Raw genomic sequence first — 20,328 nt, 5'->3', positions numbered from 1 at the left:
GTCTTGATTATATGCAGGTTTACAATCAAATATGAATTGGAATTATCATATTAGGAGCTGGGCACAGTGGCTCATGCCTGTAACCCCAGTGACTTGGGAGGCTGTTGCTTGAGGCCAGGAGTTTCAGAACAACCTTGGCAACATAGTGAGACCAATCCAGAAATAAAAATCAATAGCCAGGTATGGTGGCACATGCCTGTAGTCCTAGCTACTCAGGAGGCTGAGGCAGAAGGATTGCTTGAGCCCACAAGTTCAAGGCTGCAGTGAGCCACGGTTATACCACTGCACTCCAGCCTGGGTGACAGAGGCGGCCTTGTCTCTTAAAAACACAAGACAATATTTGCAGGGTGCCAAGTCCATAGATACAGAGGTCTGGCTTTTATACATACATGGGTTCTGCAGGGTGACTTCCATACTTGAGCATGTAAAGACTGAGATATCCAAATGTCCTGGAATCAATCTGCCACATATACTGAAGGACAACTGTATCTTGTTACCCTCATTTTTAGCTTCAACACTGCAACCATTACTAATTACTACCCACTCAACTATTACTAATTACTACTCAGCATCGTGACAATTGCATAAATTACAATAATACAGCCACATATTGTCTACTTTTCAGTGCCCTGCAATACCTAGTTCAGGTTCTTTCACAAAGTAGGAGCTCCCTAAGTATCTATTGGTTTGAATTATGAAGTGCTGGTATCAGTTACCTCTGAGAATGAAACATCCTGATCTTGTATTTGGCAAACCCAGGAAGAAAAATGCAAACCATCCTCTTAATGGAAGCTTTGTGCAGCAGTCTGCATTAAGATTCTGGAGAAGAGGAAGCCTGCATCTTTCATTCTGTACCCAAATTGAAACACTCCATTATAGGCAAGGGAGCTGTGGTGGTTTCATCAGCTGGAACATAATAAAGGAGGGCCAGCTGTGTGATCCAGCATGAGGTGTCTCCTGATGCTCAAAGGAAGCTTGCTCATGCAAACTCTTCCCACATTGTGTCTTGAGCTCAACAGAACTCATTTCATGGGGAGGAGGAAACTAAACTTCATTCATGACTGCATAACATTTATTCAGTTGTTCTTGATGTTATGGAGAAAAAAATCCCATCTGATTTTAATTTCAATTCTGCCACTTCCTAGCTATGTGAACTTTGGAAGTGTATTTCACTTGTAAAGCCCTACTTGTCTATTCATGTTTACCGGAAGCATTAGAGGTATTGTATGAACAGCACCTTGTACAATGGTTGTCACATACATAGTAAGAAGTCAATTATTTAAACTAGCACCAAAACTTGACTTCAATTTCTTCATCTGTTATCATTAAAACCTTTCAAAAACTTAAGGACAAAGTCTATAGTTAGAACTGTGGATTGTGCTAATCTAATTGCATTCTCATGTATTTAAGTGATTATAATTTGGAATATTAGATCAGGCTGCTGTAAGTAGGTTCAGGTTGTATTTCAAGATTTTTTATACTATCCTTAAAACCATTAGAAGCATGTTATCCCCATCCCCCTTTATAGAGAGCTGAGGCTTAAGAAATATAAGGCAAATTGCACAAATTTACATAGCTCTTACATGGCCAGAGTAATTTTAATTAGGTCTGATTCTCAGTCCATATACCTGCAACTGCACTTTATTTTCCTCTTGGGGCAAAGATAGCTTTAACTGAAATTGATCTTCAGACAATTTATTTCATTTGAACAAACCATCAGACATGTAAATTTAAGCCATTTCTCAGCCAGTAAGCTATACAGAAAGGGCATCAGGCTGAGAGTTAAAGACATCCAAAAATCAAGCTGATATTTATGTAAGCTTTATGCAAGATACATGTGTAAGCAGCCTACTTCTCAATGACCCTATGTGTAAAATAAGAACAATATTCGTCTTGGATTTGAAAGGATCTAATTAGATCTAGCAGATGTGTTTTAAGAATAAGTGTTTCAAAGATGAAAAGAAAGGAGATGCTATTCCTTTCCTTCCCCTCCCTTTTTTCCCCACAAAGCAGTGGGGGTGGCATTTATGGATTCATTGTTAGTATATATTGACCTGTTAGATTAGGGTAAAATACATGGTTGATGACTGAAATCCTTTTTACCCTTCTCACCTTCCCAGTGTCTGCAGGAGCCAGAACAGGCACAGACCTCCTGGTTTGGAGTGTAGCTCTCTAAGTATGTGTAGTGTCTTTCCTTCCTGATGCTCCAACTAACCCTAATTAGGCCCCATTTCAGCAACTCATAGGAGATGGCTGCAGCCTCATGAGTCTGAAAGGAATGTTGGAAGCAGGAAGAGGGTTTAAATTCAGCCGACATGTATTAAGGAAGCTACTATTCCCATAAGAAAACCACAGTTTAGCCGAGCTGACAGGCATGTAAGTAGGTAACCATGGCAACTCAATGCCAAGAGATCTAGAATTCTGTAGAAGTGTTACTGTGGACTTATGTAAACCAAAAGGGTTAGGACAGACATTTGATCACAGTTCAGATACTCAAGATAAACTAGAACACCTGGTCTCATAGCCATCTTTAACTTCCGGTGAGCTTTATTCTTTGGTTCTCAGGATCTATTCTACCTCCTAAGGCCATTTTAAAGTTAAGAACAGATATAGAAGTCTGTTCTCTTGCCAGAATTCCATTTAGTATCCTGCTGAGGCATTGAAATAGTGGCCGTTAGGTCCAAGATAATGTTTAATGGACACCCTTTTAACTATGCAGAATATAGCTCCAAAACAATTGTTGATTCACAATCGCTCTTGGGTATCAGTTTAAGTTTGCCGACTCTAGCAAAAATGGTTTTATACCAGTCTTAGGAGTCCACAGGCCCAGCAACTCTCCAGTCAGATGCCTTGTTCTTCTAGTCCTCTGAATATCTGCACATGTTTTTGCTTTGTAACAAATCCTTTACCTACAGTGTCCAATTAAGCTGCCCCTTAACTTTCAGGTTTCAACTGAAGAATCACCTTCCCTATGCCTCAATGCACCTTGCAGGTGGGTGGGTATTTGAAGGATTTCAGACTATACTGTGACTGTTCTGTTACTTGTGTGTCTGTTCCTCCTGTATAAACTATGAACACCTTAAAAGAGGATCATGTTTGTGTTCACAGTAGGGGCTCAATCACTGCTTAATGAAAGATGAATGATCCTGAGAAACTGCTTTGAAGTGCTTTGATCTAGAGTCAAACTTATCCCAGCCTACTTCCCCAAAGGTTTGCAGCCTGAGTCACTCAATCCTGAAGCATCACCAACATCATTTTTATGCCTAGTGTGGGAGAGTGGAAAAAAAATGTCAAGGTGTCAGAAGACTTTGGTTCGGCTTGTGATTCACCAACAGGCTACAAAGAGCCATGGTTTTATCATTCCTGAATTTCATCCTTATCTGAGGAACATGCTACAGTCCACTGGAAAAACTGATTTGAGTGTCAGAGTTGAGTATGAAGAATATTTAGGGTGGCTGGCACATAGCCTGTGACATAGGAGGCACTGCATAAACAGCTCAAATTTAAATTCACAGGCTAGGATCCCATTAGTAAGGTTATAAGCTTTTTATATAGACATGAGTGTGTTTCTATTTTATTGTGAAAGGAATTTTCATAATTAAGACATCTTTGGCAAAAATTTAATGGCATGATGCGTGCAGTGCTAAGAACTTATTAGATCGCAAAATAGCTTCTGTTAGATGCTTATCTTATGTTGAGGATTAACCTAAATATGCCACATGAATAATCTCTAAGTTGTCATAGTATCATAAAGCAATTAGCCCATTTTTACAGGTCAGGTGTCAGATTCAGAAAGATTAAGAATTTTGTTCCAGGCAACACAGCCAGTACATGAGAGGTGAGGTTGATGCTGAATTATGCTTTTTCCTACAGCACTTTTTCTCCTCATTGATTCAGCACAAGTCCATGGGTCACAAGAGCTTTGAAAGACACCTCTGATGGGCTTCAGGATTATTATTGGAATGGAAGACTTAACTTAGATTATGGTTTCAGAAACAACCTGGCCCAGGCATGAGTATCTGCTGAAAGGTTTTTGAGTAAATATTGTCAAAATGTCTGCTACCCAAAGTGGTCTACAGATTCAGTGAAATCCCTATCAAGATAGCAATAAGAGGCTGTTCTATAAAGACTTTGGCACCATATTCCACATTTATCTTAACTCTGTAGCTTGACAAAGAACTACAGAAACTATGAGTAAACAGCCCAGATTATTTTCCCAGGCAGGACAGGATCATCCTAGACCTTAGGATCTTATGTAAGTCTTATACTGAGGAAATTAAGGATAAAGGTTCACATCCACACTGACCACTGACCTGTTCTAGGCAATGGGATGTCACTTTTCTCATGTCCTCTCACATAAAGTTTTGTTGGCCTTTCATATGCCATTTCAGCAAAGGAAGTGCCAAGTGCTGTCCCTCCCAACTCACGCCCAATGTCGGAGCAACTGGTGCATGTTTCACTTCAGGCAGATGTGACCCCATCTGTCCCACTCCTTTCTAAACATTCCCTTTCCTCAAGTTGTCTGCAATTCCCTCATCTTTGTTCCTATATAGTCATGAAAGAGGCTCCACACTCACATTTTTTCCATCACAAAGAAGTACATCCCAGCTGACTTTAAAGCTGGCCCCAAGGATCCCTGAGCCTAAAGACCTGACCACCATGTCGACTTGGGTGATTCCAAAAAGGGAAGTGTAAGATTCAACCCTCCACTGCTCATTTTGCCACAGGAAACCAATATACCCAATTTGTCTGGATAAAGGATACTTTGGAAAATTTACATCAAAACAAAATTTTCAAAATCCACTGGATGTCAGCATTTTTACAAGCACTTTGTGTAAACATAGTTAGGAAATAGCTGTGGAAATCCTTCCTCTGCAACCAGAGTTTGTCTATGATGCAGTCAGTACAGATACGAAGAGCCATGTTTATATCATGGGGCACGCCTGCTTTTTTCTCCTGAGTCTCAGTTTTGGAAATAAACCAGGTTCTACCAACCTGTGCTTGTAACATACTTAAAAGAACCTTGACATAAAACTAAAAGCATTTTTCCTCACGTCTCTAAACATTTTCCCCTGGACACAAAGTTGGTTTCTGCCTGTTCCATCCCCGATCTTTCACTTCGACACTGAGATATCAGGAAGCAAACATGAAGCAACATGGAGGACAGGCCTGGGTGCCCATCACTGGGCCACTTGCGAGGCTAGAACCAGCCATGGTGAGTATCCACAGAAGGGTGAGTGCCTGCTGCCTGTCAAGATTTTAACATTCATAATGGATACTTGAGCTCGATCCACAGCCATCTTGATTGTCCCAGACTTGATCTCCATGAGAACATTCAATGGGTGACTACCCAAATCCTTTCACGTCAGGAAAAATCTTTTTCATCCTGTCCCATCACTTATTTGGCTTGATAGAACTTAGGTGAGAACAAACCAATTCTTCAATTTGGTCAAAAAAAATCCAAGCTCGATAGATAGTCCTTGAATCCTGTCCTCTCTTCCCGTCAACTTTATTACTTGGCTAAATAGGTCCTAGGTTAGAACAAACTATTTCTTCACAGGAGCTCTGGTTTTGTTGTAGGATTGAAGGAGACATTTTTAGCGTGTGTAATAGCTTTGAAAGTGAAATCTGGAGCAAATCTCATGGGCTTCTCCACAGAGCACATTCTAGAGCTCAGAAGTATAAAGAGAATTCCTTAAGATATCACTTAATACCTGTTACCTGTGCTCAGAGTGCATGCTGCTGACTATAAATAAGCACATAGGAGTGGAAAGATTAGGCAACATGTGACATGCTTTGTGCACATTAAGCCTTTAGAGAAACTATGGAATTTTTCTGGACATGGTATCCACACATCTGTTGAAAGTCAGGAAATCCTCAGTGGTATCTCAGTTGATTCATCTTCCCATTGGTCTCATGGGATACACGAGGCCTTTCTCCAGCATCCCCTTTCCTAACAATTCTGTTTAAGTTTCAGAGAATAGACCCAAGATGAGGAAAATTCTTACTTTCCCACCTCAAGCCCTGGAATACTCTTCCTATCCAAGACTCACTCTTGTTAATCCAGTTCAACTTATTATACAGTCCTCCATGAACACCTGCTTTCCATGACTCAGAGGCTTAATGTTCTAAATGTTAATGGGGGAGGGAATGTGTTCTGGAACACTTCTATAAACAAAGCCATTTCTGTATTTCTAGTTTTTAAAGAAAGCAGTTTGATCAAACCACCCTGAGAACATTAGTGCCAACATTCAGATTCTAACAGAAGACTTCATTCATTCTGGACATGCATTTTACCTGCCATGCACCTACCTGGGCTCCTATGTCTTTGAATTCAGAATGACTAGAATGTGTGAATATATGCACACAGGCATTCCTGTAACTCTTCTACTCCCCTTGTTATTAGCTCATACTTAGAAATCCCTAGATATTTGATGTTAAGAGTCAAGGATACCCATATGCCAGTGCATAGAAGGCCACACTAGAGGAAGCAGATGATATTGTCCAAAGTTCATGAAGGTTATAGATTAATTTACACATTGAAGAGAAATGGGAACTTCACAGTTTACCTAAGATGAATGTACCATCGCTACTTCTAGAATGATGAGGGATTTCACAGAAAAATGTTTCTGGGAATCAGTAAAAATTTTTTTTCTAGGCCAGAGACTACCCATTCCTGTATTTCTACTTTTTGCCTTCAGGTCAACCTACCTGCATGTTAGTGTGCATGAAACCTCAACTATGTAGTGATCCCATATGGCCAATGAAACTTTCCTTGTTGTCTTGAAAGTAGAGGGGTTTTTCAACAGGTCACCCCATATACAACCTCTAAGCGAACTAGAAAAGGTGGTATCAGCTCAATCTGGCTCTTGGCTTCACTTTATTTTAACCAAGAAGGTGCCATCAGGTCTCTGTAGGAATCATCCCTTATTTATGTCTTAGTTCAATTTAATATTGCTATAAAGGACTAACCTGAGGCCAGGTAATAAAGGAAGAAAAATAGATATGAAAAGAACAGAAATTGATTGCTGGCAAGATGGCCAAATAGGAATAGCTCCAGACTGCAACTCCCAGTGAGACTGATTCAGAAGGCAGGGTGATTTCTGCATTTCCAACTGAGGTACGCAGTTCATCCCATTGGGACTGATTGGACAGTGGGTACAGCTCATGGTGGGTGAGCCTAAGCAGGGTGGGACATCATCTCACCTGGGAAGTGCAAGGGGTTGAGGAATTCCCTGCCCTAGCCAAGGGAAGCCAGGAGGGACTGAACAGTACACTCCAGCCAAGATACTGTGCTTTCCCTATGGTCTTCACAACCCACAGACCAGGAGATTCCCTCCAGTGCCTATGCCACCAGGGTCCTGGGTTTCAAGCACAAAGCTGGGCAGCCCTTTGGGCAGACACTGAGTTCACTGCAGGAGTTTTTTGTTTTTTTTTTCTTTCCATACCCCAGTGGTACCTTGAATGCCAGTGAGACAGAACCATTTACTCCCCTGGAAAGGGGGCTGAAGCCAGGGGGCCAAGTGGTCTGGCTCAGTGGGTCCCACCCCCATGGAGCCCAGCAAGTTGAGAACCACTGGCTTGAAATTCTCGCTGCCAGCACAGCAGTCTGAGGTCGACCTGGGATGCTTGAGCTTGGTGGAGGGAGGGGCATCCACCATTGCTGAGGCTTGAGTAGGTGGGTTTACCCTCACAGTGTAAACAAAGCAGGCAGGAAGTTTGAACTGGGTGGAACCCACCACAGCTCAGGAAGCCCATCATGGCCAGACTGCCTCGCTAGATTCCTCCTCTCTGGGCAGGGAATCTCAAAAACAAGGCAGCAGCCCCAGTCAGGGGCTTATAGATAAACCCCCCCCATTTCCCTGGGACACAGCACCTGGGGGAAGGGATGGCTGTGGCCACAGCTTCAGCAGACATAAACATCCCTGCCTGATGGCTCTGAAGAGAGAAGCGGATCTCCCAGCACAGCGTTCAGCTCTGCTAAGGGTCAGACTGTCTCCTCAAATGGGTCCCTGACACCCATGTCTCCTGACTGGGAGATACCTCCCAGAAGGGGCCAACAGACACCTCATACAGGAAAGCTCTGGCTGGCAGCTGGCAGTGGCCCCTCTGGGATGAAGCTTCCAGAGGAAGGAACAGGCAGCAGTCTTTGCTGTTCTGCAGCCTCCGCTGGTGATACCCAGGCAAACAGGGTCTGGTGTGGACCTCCAGCAAACTCCAGCAGACCTGCAGCAGAGGGTCCTGACTGTTAGAAGGAAAACAAAGGACTAGCATCAACATCAATAAAAAGGATGTCCACTCAGAGACCCCATCAGAAGGTCACCAACATCAAACACCAAAGGTAGATACATCCACAAAGATGGGGAGAAACTGGGGCAAAAAGGCTGAAAATTCCAAAAACCAGATTGCCACTCCTCCTCCAAAGGATCACAACTCCTCGCTAGCAAGGGAACAAAACTGGATGGAGAATGAGTTTGATGAATTGACAGAAGTAGGCTTCAGAAAGTGGGTAAGAAACTCCTCTGAGCAAAAGGAACATGTCCTAACCCAATGCAAGGAAGCTAAGAACCTTGAAAAAAGGTTAGATGAATTGCTAACTAGAATAACCAGTTTAGAGAAGAACATAAATGACCTAATGGAGCTGAAAAACACAGCATGGGAACTTGTGAAGCATACACAAGTATCAATAGCCAAATCGATCAAGCAGAAGAAAGGATATCAGGATTGAAGATCAACTTAATGAAATAAAGCATGAAGACAAGATTAGAGAAAAAGGAATGAACAAAGCCTCCAAGAAATATGGGACTATGTGAAATGACCAAATCTACATTTGATTGGTGTACCTGAAAGTGACGGGGAGAATGGAACCAAGTTGGAAAACACTCTTCAGGATATTAAGGAGAACTTCCCCAACCTAGCAAGGCAGGCCAACCTTCAAATTCAGGAAATACAGAGACCACCACAAAGATAGTCCTTGAGAAGAGCAACCACAAGACACAATCGTCAGATTCACCAAGGTTGATATGAAGGAACAAACATTAAGGGCAGCCAGAGAGAAAGGCTGGGTTACCCACAAAGGGAGGCCCATCAGATTGACAGTGGATCTCTCTGCAGAAACCCTACAAGCCAGAAGAGAGTGGAGGCCAATATTCAACATTTTTAAAGAAAAGAATGTTCAACCCAGAATTTCATATCCAGCCAAACTAAGCTTCATAAGTGAAGGAGAAAAAAAATCCTTTACAGACAAGCAAATGCTAAGATTTTGTCACTAGTGAGATTTTGTCACTACCAGGCCTGACTTGCAAGAGCTCCTAAAGGAAGCACCAAGCATGAAAAGGAACAACCGCTACCAGCCACTGCAAAAACATACCAAATTGTAAAGGCCACTGACACTATGAAGAAACTGCATCGACTAACGGGCAAAATAACCAGCTAACATCATAATGACAAGATCAAATTCACGCGTAACAATATTAACCTTAAATGTAAGCTGGCTAAATGCCCCAATTAAAACAGACTGGCAAATTGGATGGAGTCAAGACCCATCAGTGTGCTGTATTCAGGAAACCCACCTCATGTGCAGAGATGCACATAGGCTCAAAATAAAGGGATGGAGGAATATTTACCAAGCAAAAAAAAAAAAAAAAAAAAAAAAAAAAGCAGGGGTTGCAATCCTAGTCTCATAACACAGACTTTAAACCAACAAAGATCAAAAGAGATAAAGGTATTATGTAATAGTAAAGGGATCAATGCAACAAGAACAGCCCACTTTGGGAGGCCATGGCAGGCAGATCATGAGATCGAGACCATCCTGTCTAACATGTTGAAACCCTGTCTCTACTAAAAATACCATGCCAGGTGTGGTGGCAGGCGCCTGTAGTCCCAGCTACTCAGGAGGCTGAGGCAGGAGAATGGCGTGAACCCGGGAGGCAGAGCTTGCAGTGAGCCAAGATCTCACCATTGCACTCCAGCCTGGGTGACAGAGAAAGACTCCATTTCAAAAAATAATAATAAAATAAATAAAAAAAAACCCAAACAAGAGCTAACTATCCTAAATATATATGCATCTAATACAGGAGCACCTAGATTCATAAAGCAAGTTCTTAGACACCTACAAAGAGACTTAGACTCCCACACAATAATAGTGGGAGACTTTAATAGCCCACTGTCAATATTAGATCAATGAGACAGAAAACTAACAAAGCTATTCAGGACTTGAACTCAGCTCTGGACCAAGCAGACCTAATAGACATCTACAGAACTCTCCACCCCAAATCAACAGAATATACATTCTTCTCAGCACATCACACTTATTCTAAAATTGACCACATAATTGGAAGTAAAACACTCCTCAGCAAATGCAAAAGAACACAAATCATAACAAACCACAGTGCAATCAAATTAGAACTCAGGATTAAGAAACTCATTCAAAACAACACAACTGCATGGAAACTGAACAACCTGTTCCTGAATGACTACTGGGTAAATAATGAAATTAAGGCAGAAATAAGTAAGTTCTTTGAAACCAATGAGAACAAAGACACAATGTACCAGAATCTCTGGGACACATTTAAAGCAGTGTGTAGAGGGAAATTTATAGCATTAAATGCCCACAAGAGAAAGCAGGAAAGATCTAAAATTGACACTAACATCAAAATTAAAAGAACTAAAGAAGCAAGAGCAAACAAATTCAAAAGCTAGCAGAAGACAAATAACTAAGATCAGAGAAGAACTGAAGGAGATGGAGACAGGATAATCCCTTTAAAAAAAAGTTTAATGAATCCAGGAGCCAGTTTTTTGAAAAGATCAACAAAATAGACTGCTAGCCAAATTAAAAAAAAAAATCAAATAGATGCAATAAAAAATGATAAAGGGGATATCACCACTGATGCCACAGAAATACGTATTACCATCAGAAAATACTATAAACACCTCTATGCAAATAAACTAGAAAATCTAGAAGAATTGGATAAATTCTTGGACACATACACCCTCCCAAGTCTAAACCAGGAAGAAGTTGAATCCCCGAATAGATCAATAACAAGTTCTGAAATTGAGGCAATAATAGTCTGCCAACCAAAAAATGTCCAGGACCAAACAGATTCAAAGCCAAATTCTACCAGAAGTAAAAGAGGGGCTGGTATCCTTCCTTCTGAAACTATTCCAAACATAGAAAAAGAGGGACTTCTCCTTAACTCATTTTATGAGGCCAGCATCATCCTGATACAAAACCTGGCAGAGGCACAACAAAAAAAGAAAATTTCAGGCTAATATCCCTGATAAACATCGATGCAAAAATCCTCAATAAAATACTGGCAAACCGAATTCAGCAGCACATCAAAAAGTTGATCCACCACAATCAAGTCGGCTTCATCCCTGGGATGCAAGGCTGGTTCAACATATGCAAATCAATAAACATAATCCATCACATAAACAGAACCAACGACAAAAACCACATGATTATCTCAATAGATGCAGAACAGGCCTTTGACAAAATTCAACAGCCCTTCATCCTACAAACTCTTAATAAAGTAGGTATTGATGGAATGTATCTCAAAATAAGAGCTGTTTATGACAAACCCACCGCCAATATCACACTGAATGGGCAAAAATTGGAAGCGTTCTCTTTGAAAACCAGCACAAGACAAGGATGCCCTCTTTCACCACTCCTATTCAACATAGTATTGGAAGTTCTGGCCAGGGCAATCAGGCAAAAGAAAGAAATAAAGGGTATTAAAATAGGAAAAGAGGAAGTCAAATTGTCTGTTTGCAGACGACATGATTGTATATTTAGAAAACCCCATCATCTTGGCCCAAAATCTCCTTAAGCTGATAAGCAACTTCAGCAAAGTCTCAGGATACAAAATCAATGTACAAAAATCACAAACATTCCTATACACCATTAACAGAGAAATAGAGCCAAATCATGAGTGAATTCCCATTCACGATTGTTACAAAGAGAATAAAATATCTAGGAATACAACTTACAAGGGATGTGAAGGACCTCTTCAAGGAGAAGAACAAACCACTTCTCAAGGAAACGAGAGAGGACACAAATAAATGGAAGAACTTTCCATGCTCATGGAGAGGAAGAATCAGTATTGTGAAAATGGCCATACTGCCCAAAGTAATTTATAGATTCAATGCTATCCCCATCAAGCTACTATTGACTTTCTTCACAGAGTTAGAAAAAACTACTTTAAATTTCATATGGAACCATAAAAGAGCCTGCATAGCCAAGACAATCCTAAGTTAAAAGAACAAAGCTGGAGGCATCACACTACCTGACTTCAAACTGTACTACAAGGCTACAGTAGCCAAAACAGCATGGTACTGGTACCAAAACAGATATAGACCAATGGAACAGAACAGAGGCCTCAGAAATAATACCCCACATCTACAACCATCTGATCTTTGACAAACCTGACAAAAACAAGAAATGGGGGAAGGATTCCCTATTTAATAAATGGTGTTGGGAAAACTGGCTAGCCATATGCACAAAACTGAAACTAGACCCCTTCCTTACACTTTATACAAAAATCAACTCAAGATGGATGGAAGACTTAAACATAAAACCATAAAAACCCTAGAAGAAAACCTAGGCAATACCATTCAGGACATAGGAATGGACAAACACTTCATGACTAAAACATCAAAAGCAATGGCAACAAAAGCCAAAATTGACAAATGGTATCTAATTAAACTAAAGCTTCTGCACAGCAAAAGAAACTGTCATCAGAGTGAACAGGCAACCTACAGAGTGGGAGAAAATCTTTGCAATCTATCCATTTGACAAAGGGTTAATATCCAGAATCTACAAATAACTTAAATTTACAAGAAAAAAGCAAACAACCCCATCAAAAACTGGGTGAAGGATATGAACAGACACTTCTCAAAAGATGACATTTATGCAGTCAACAAACATATGAAAAAAAGCTCATCATCACTGGTCATTAGAGAAATGCAAATCAAAACCACAATGAGATACCGTCTGACACCAGTTAGAATGGTGATCGTTAGAAAGTCAGGAAACAACAGATGCTGGAGAGGATGTGGAGAAATAGGAACGATTTTACACTGTTGGTGGAAGCACGAATTAGTTCAATCATTGTGAAAGACAGCATGGCGATTCCTCAAGGATCTAGAATTAGAAATGCCATTTGACCCAGCAATCTCATTACCCATTTATAATACCCAAAGGATTATAAATCATTCTACTATAAAGACACATGCACATGTATGTTTATTGTGGCACTATTCCCAATAGCAGAAGACTTGGAACCAACCCAAATGCCCATCAATGATATATTGGATAAAGAAAATGTGGCACATATACACCATGGAATACTAGGCAGCCATAAAAAAGGATGAGTTCATGTCCTTTTCAGGGACATGGATGAAGCTGAAAACCATCCTTCTCAGCAAACTAACACAAGAAGAGAAAACCAAACACTGCATGTTCTCACTCATAAGTGGGAGTTGAACAATGAGAACACATGGACACAGGGAGGGGAACATCACACACTGGGGCCTGTCAGGGGGGCAGGGGGCTAGGGGAGGATAGCATTAGGAGAAATACCTATTGTAGACGACGGGTTGATGGGTGTAGCAAACCACCATGGCACGTGTATACCTATGTAACAAACCTGCACATTCTACACATGTACCCCAGAACTTTATATACATATATATACAAATACATATATATATAAAGCTTTTTCTCCCTTTATCCATATGTAAACATGCACATATATGTAAAAGCATGGAGAAAGATGTTTTTGAAAATGTAAAAAAAAAAAAACAAAAACAAATTGTGGGCATACTCTAGCCTAAAAGATGCACTATTGGAGTATCTGAAGAGAGAAGAGGCAGGAAACTCTGAAATATTGGCCACGGTTTTTCCATATTTGAAGAGAACTGTAAGTCAACATGCAGAGAATTAACCTCAGAAGCACAAAATATGCATCTTAATCACACAGGAATAAGTTAACTGAATCAGTAAAATGAATCATTTAGAGACTTAAAAGTCCTTCTTACCCAATAGTCAAATAACTAGTTTAGTGTATCAATCGAGCATCCCATGGCAGATGATATTTTGGTTCTATTAACAAACAAGACCAAGCAGACAGTCTTGCTATTTCCCAGGCAAGTGGCAAAGGTAAACTCACCACTTATGAGCACCACAGGTTTATAAGATTTCTGTGGAAGGTAAGTTGTCTTTCCAGGGACTAAGAGCTTATGTCTTCCTTCAACCTTCAACATCACTCCACAGCCTTCAGTTTTATAAATCCTTTCCTTTAATGGAATCTGTAGGTTGCAGAACTATCTTATTAACCCCTTGGTTGAAGTGAGTCGCAATATGGGGTTTTAAACAGCTTGTTGTCTGGCTAGAAGTCTTAGACCACTGTCCACACAGCTACCCTTCTCTGCCTCAAGTCTCTGCCATGAATGAGCTGAGAACAGGGCTTATCAGCATAAAGCAACTTTCATGCTTCCCAGGCTGACCCAAGGACACTTAATACCCAGCCCGCCATTAAGCCACAAAACAACGTTCTTGGCAACATCAGATGACACAGATGCTACATTTTTTAAGGATAATTATGCCCTGCCTGGAAACTGTTGAACAGCAGTTTAACAGTTAGGTAAATATTCTGTCAGGTAAATATTCTTTCCAGCATGGCAAGAAGCCTTTTCTCAGAGGAATCTCAAGCCTGGGGCCCATTTTTTCCCCAGACGAACTCCGGCCTAACACTTCCTTAATCTCTGCTGGTTCCTTTAACTGCTGTGTCTTGTCTTCATTCCATTTATCATCCAGGTACTTAAGTGCTGAGTAAGCTTCAGACAAACCAACTTCAGAATAACTGGTTGTCAAGAACAAGGATGAAGGGGACCAAGTGAAATATATGGTTCTTTTCTTTACAACCCATTAAGGAGGCACTTTGTTATGCCATCTTGCTCTCAAAAGCGGCACATTTGAAGACAACTAAAGCTATTTTGAGAATGTGTCCAGAAAGCAAGGATTGACCAGATCATGGAGGACTCCCTTTAGCTTCTGGTCATATCCTGTGTGAGATCTAAGAGATGGTTTCAGAAGGTTTTTAAAGATTACATTAACATTTTTGTTATGGTGAACTCTGCATGACATAAAATTCACCTCAACCATTCAAGTGTACTACTCAGTGGCACACTTAATGTTGTACAACTATTGCCACTATCCATTTCCAAAAGCTTTATCATCGTGATGGAAACTCTCTGCCCATTAAACTCCTTATTCCCGGCTTCAGAACATATTGTACAATAAAGAAACATGCCCCTCTGGCTTCAGGAATAAGAGCTCAGATGGAGCAGAGACAGGTGAACCTCTCCTACCCTTAGGTATTTGAAGGGAAGAGATGCTGCCAACACAGTCTTAGCTTCTCCAGCTAGCTGAGGCAAATAAAACAGTTACTTCAAGAGCCCAGCACTCAGACACAGTTGAGATAACTTCTACTGCCACTCTCCATTGTGGGATGAGCATCATATACATGCTCAACTGTAGTGGTGGGGTTAGATGTGGAAACTCAGAAGACACTCTTGGCTTTAGCCAAATATAAATCTAGGACAGGAAGGACATCATCTCCATTATCTTCATCTTATTAGAGGACCCAAAAGCTTTTCCAATTCACAGCTTTCTTTGACCTCACACACACACAGGCCAGGTAGAATATCCACACGTGAATTAAATGCACGTGGGTCACCTTGAAACAGAAGTTCTGGGCTCCATGTCTCACTGGTCTTTTACTGCTTTCTATCCATTTAGTCACAATTTCACAACACCTGCCTATTACCTTTTAACTAACTCCCTCAGTCAATGGAGAGTCCCACACAAAGGCTATTCTATAACAATATTCCACCTTTATCTTGACTTTGTAGCTTGGCAAAGACAGACACAGAAAGTGAGGAGACAATGCAGGTTGTCTTCCTAGACAGGCTTGGGTCAGCCCATACCTGATGAGGGTCTTTTGTAATGAAGAAACTCCAAGGTTAAGGAAAAAAAAAAAAAAAGTCACATCTGTACTGACCTGTCCTGGACAATGGAATGACACTCTGTCTTTTCTCACCTATCGAGTCTTAATAGCCTGGTGTATGTCAGCAAAAGTTGCCAAGTTCTACCTCTCCCAACCTATGTCCAGTGGCAGAGCAGTTGGTGCACATTTTGGACTAGGTAGCTATGACCTGCCACCCTTCCATTCCTTCTTAAGTTTTACCTCTTCCAATTTGTCTTCCTTTCTTCTTCCTGGCCCCAATGTAGTCGTTAAGAAGTCCCTGCTCTGACCTCATTCATCTCATTGCACAACAGCACATCTGGAGCTCAGGATTGAGCTGCCCCTGAGAAGCCTTGAGCCTGCAGGCCTGACCATGCAAACCTGGCTACAACAGAAAGGGAACTGCAGGATTCAATCCTGACCTGCTAATAGGAGACAAACATATCCAATTTGTCTAAAGGATATTTAAGAAATTGTGGTTTAGTGCACCAAGATGTTAAATGGGATATCAGCATTTTTGCAAGCACTGTCATGGGAACATAATTAGGCAAGTACTTATTTATGAGAATCCTTCTTCTGCAACCAAAAATTCAGTAGATGATACAATGTCTTTCAGGGTGCCTGCTTTATCTCTCCTGAATGTCTGGTTTTAGAAGAATGAAGTCTATTGACCTGTGCTGGTAATCTGCATTTATGTGAACCTTGATATAAAACTGACTGTACCTTCTCATCTGTATAAGATGACTTTCCTCCCAGATATAGAACTGCAATTTCATAAGAGCAAGATCGGTTTATTTTCACCAAGAAGGTGCCATCTGTCTGCCCAGTACTGAGCTCTCAGGAAATAAAGCAGCATGGAAGACAGGCCTGGTGGCTTCTCTGGGACACTTGGGAATACAATTGTTCATGGGGACAATCACAGAAAGGGGAGCTCTTGTTACTGGCCGGGATTTTGTGTTCATAATGGATGTTTAAACTCCACCCATAGCCATCTTAGTTGTCCCTGCCTTAATTAGGAAAAACCCATGCCCCATCAGAGCAATATCTAGTGGTGACTCTTCGACATCTGGAGAAGTCAAACCCCCTCCTTGACTCCTGTCACATCACTTTCATGTTGTGGCTCAACAGAACCTAGGTCAGGACAAGCCAGTTCTTCAATTCAACAAAATCAGGGCTCAGGTGAGTAAAACATTTCTTGTATATACAAATCGCTTTTGAAGAGTGAAATTAAGAATGAAAGCTCCACCTTCAATGGGGTAAGTTCTAGACTCAGAAGCTGAGAAGAGTGATAAGACATCACCATTAGTGCCAGTCACTTTTGCTTACTCATGTAGAGTGCCCGCTGCTATAAGTGTACGAGTCAAATTACACAGGAATAGAAGGTTTAGGTAATATGTGACATCACTTATGCACACTACTGGTTGCCCTTAAAGCCTGTAGAACATGTTTTGTACTCTGCAGTGAGGACATTGGTGAATCTTTGGAACCCTTGCAAATTGTAACCATTGTGTCTACATTTGCTAAGTCTAACACAGGAAAGTCTCAATCCCATCCTAGCTGACTTGTTTTCCTATCAGACTCCCGGGTATCACAAGGCAAGAATCAGTGAGTGACGTGTATATTAACTACCTGCAGCTAGATGTGGCTACTTATATATCCAAAATGCAGGATATAGCTGGATTCATCCAACCTTCATTGGAATCCTGCATACCAAAGCTGGAGGAGTTGGTCAACTGTTCATGGTTCAAGTTCATCTTTTTGAGAGAAAAATCACAGATGACCACGTTGATTGCTTTCAATTTTCTTCAAGATTTTGATTTTGCATTGATTCTCATCTCTGGAGTGATTGATGAGACACCAGAATTTAGGGATGCATGGAAGCCTGTCAAATGCAATTAGGCCTGAGTTGTTCCCTTATGTAAAAGCATCTTGTCACCCCAGTGCCAAGATAACAGCAACAGCATTTCCATGCCTGGCCGCTGCAGCATTGTATCATGTAGCAGAAGCTAGTTCAACTATGAAAAATTACAATGAAAATCCATACCAGAAGGTATTCAGGAAACATGAAAGCTGAAAGGCTTACAGAAGGAAGCTAAAGTGCTCTGGGCCAACCCACATTTACTGAGTAGTGGGAAATTCAAGTCATGTGGAATAACACGAGATGATTTAGGCAACCATGGGATCCAAGAAGAGAAGCAGGTCTTGCACAATCAATCAATGAGAAATTACTCATTAGAAAGGACTCATCACAGAGTCCTTTAGTAATGAGAAAAATAAGATACCAATGGACATTGGAATAGTGGCCATTTGGTCTTAGGTAATGGCATTTTATAGGGACCTTTTCTATGACATAGCTCTCATAGGTGACTCAGTCATGCTTGGGTGTCAGCTTTACCTTGCAGTTGACTGGAGCAGAACAGCTTCCCATTTACACAGCTGTGAATAGTCTGCTGGTCATGAAACCCTCCCATCAGATGCTTTGATCTACTCCTAAGCATTTGCACATATTCTCACAATGTTTAAACCCTTCACCTGGACTGTCCAACTGGGAACTTCCTCATTTTTAAGATTTTAAATCAAGCAAAATATTTGAGAATCCCTAAGTCCCATTTGTTACATGGCCTTCCAAAAAAATAATTGACTATTGTGATTATGCAGTCATTGAATGTCTGTGCCTATGGGCTATGAACTTCTTAAAGATCAAATTTGTGTCCACAGTCCTTGTTCACAGTAGGGGCTCCAACATTGTTTAATGAAATGAATGACCAAGAGAAATTAGAAGTGCTCTGATCTAGAGTCAGAGACCCAACCTGGCCTACTTTTCCAAAGGTTTGCACCCTAAGTCAATCAGATGGGTCAGCATCATTTTTATATATAGCGTCAGAGTGGGAAAAATGTCAAGTTATCAGATGTTGGTTCAGATTGCAACTCACCAATAGGATACTACGCCATGTTTATCATTCCTTTGAATCTCATGATACTCATCTAAAAAGCATGCTACTGCCCACTGGATGAACTGATTTGAGTACATGAAGTTGAGTGGCTAGGGTAGCTGGCACATAGCTTGTGAAATAGAAGGCATTCCATAAATGCTTTCCATCAGCTCATATAAATTTAAATTTAAAGACAGTGTAGTGTTTAATTGGTAAGGTTGTAAGCTTTTATATAGGTAAGAGGGTATGTTTTTATTATCTTGTGAAAAGAATTCTAATGGTCAGTAATGCAAATATCTACAAAGAATTGACAACATAATGGTGTAGAATGTTGAATAGAATTGTATTGAATGGAAAAATAGCTTCTATTTGTTGAATACTTATTCTGTGCTGGGTATTGACCTAAGAGGCCACATGAATCATTTTTTAGCACTCAGAATCATAAAGAGACCATTAGTCCATTTTTTACAGGTGAGATGTCAGATTCAGAATAAGAATTTAATACCAGGAAACACAGCCAGTGAATTAGAGATGTCTGATGCTGAATTATGCTCCTTCCACAGCACTCTGCTTTACCCTCAGCATTGATTCAGGGCTAGTAATCCCATGAGACATGCTACCTCAGCAAGACAGTTACAGGTTTGTCTTCAGGTTTATTATCTGAATGAGACACTTGGCTTAGATAATGGCTTTAGAGCCTGCCTGGCTGAAATATAAAAGTCTCTTTGAATTTAGAATATTGGCAAAATGTTGTCACTACTCAAAACAGATTTAATGCAATCAAATTTGTAATTGAAGTAAAAAAAATTTATCCAAGTCTCTTCTATAAGAAGGCTAACACCATTCTTAACTCTGTAGCTTGGCCAAGTAAGCTACAAAAAGTATAAGGAGACAGTCTCCAAGTCATTTTCCTAGGCAGGCCTGTGTCAGTCCTGACCTGATGAGGATGTTATCAAAATCTCATACGGAGGAAATTCCAACATTAAAGGCTCACATCTTCATTGACCTGTCCTGGACAATGGGGTATTATACTTTGTGTCTTCTCAAATATCAAGCCTTACAGGCCTAAAAAAAGTCTAATGTTGCCATGTGCTGCCACCCCTCCCCACTCATGTCCAGTGGCAGAGCACTTGGTACATTTTGGTTTAGGCTGTGACCCATTCATCCCATCCCTTGAAAAACATTACCTTCTCCCTAAGCGTCTGCAGTTCTCACATCCTGCTGCCTCTGTAGTCATGAAGAGCCTCTGGCTCCCCGATCTCAGCCTTCTCATTACACAAAAGCACATCTCAGCTGAGGGTAAAGTTGGCCCCTGAGCCTGAAGACCTGACCGCACGAGCCTGGGTGTAACCAGAAAGGGAAGTATAAGA

General features: G+C 40.9%; 1 long non-coding RNA gene across 2 annotated transcripts; it reads left to right on the top strand.

Annotated features, from left to right (window-relative positions):
- Positions 1-2,434: 2,434 nt before the first annotated feature.
- LOC107976527 (uncharacterized) lies at positions 2,435-16,888 on the top strand. Of its 2 annotated transcripts, XR_008536970.1 has the most exons (4): positions 2,435-2,540; positions 2,946-2,992; positions 3,874-5,215; positions 16,642-16,888. It is a non-coding gene; the product is annotated as an uncharacterized LOC107976527 (long non-coding RNA). The 2 variants fall into 2 exon arrangements; XR_001720573.2 differs by lacking the exon at positions 16,642-16,888 and having other exon boundaries at positions 3,874-6,661.
- Positions 16,889-20,328: the final 3,440 nt, after the last annotated feature.

This window comes from Pan troglodytes, chromosome 7 (assembly GCF_028858775.2).
Source record: "Pan troglodytes isolate AG18354 chromosome 7, NHGRI_mPanTro3-v2.0_pri, whole genome shotgun sequence".
Taxonomy (NCBI): domain Eukaryota; kingdom Metazoa; phylum Chordata; class Mammalia; order Primates; family Hominidae; genus Pan; species Pan troglodytes.
This window is presented reverse-complemented; position numbering and strand designations above follow the sequence as displayed.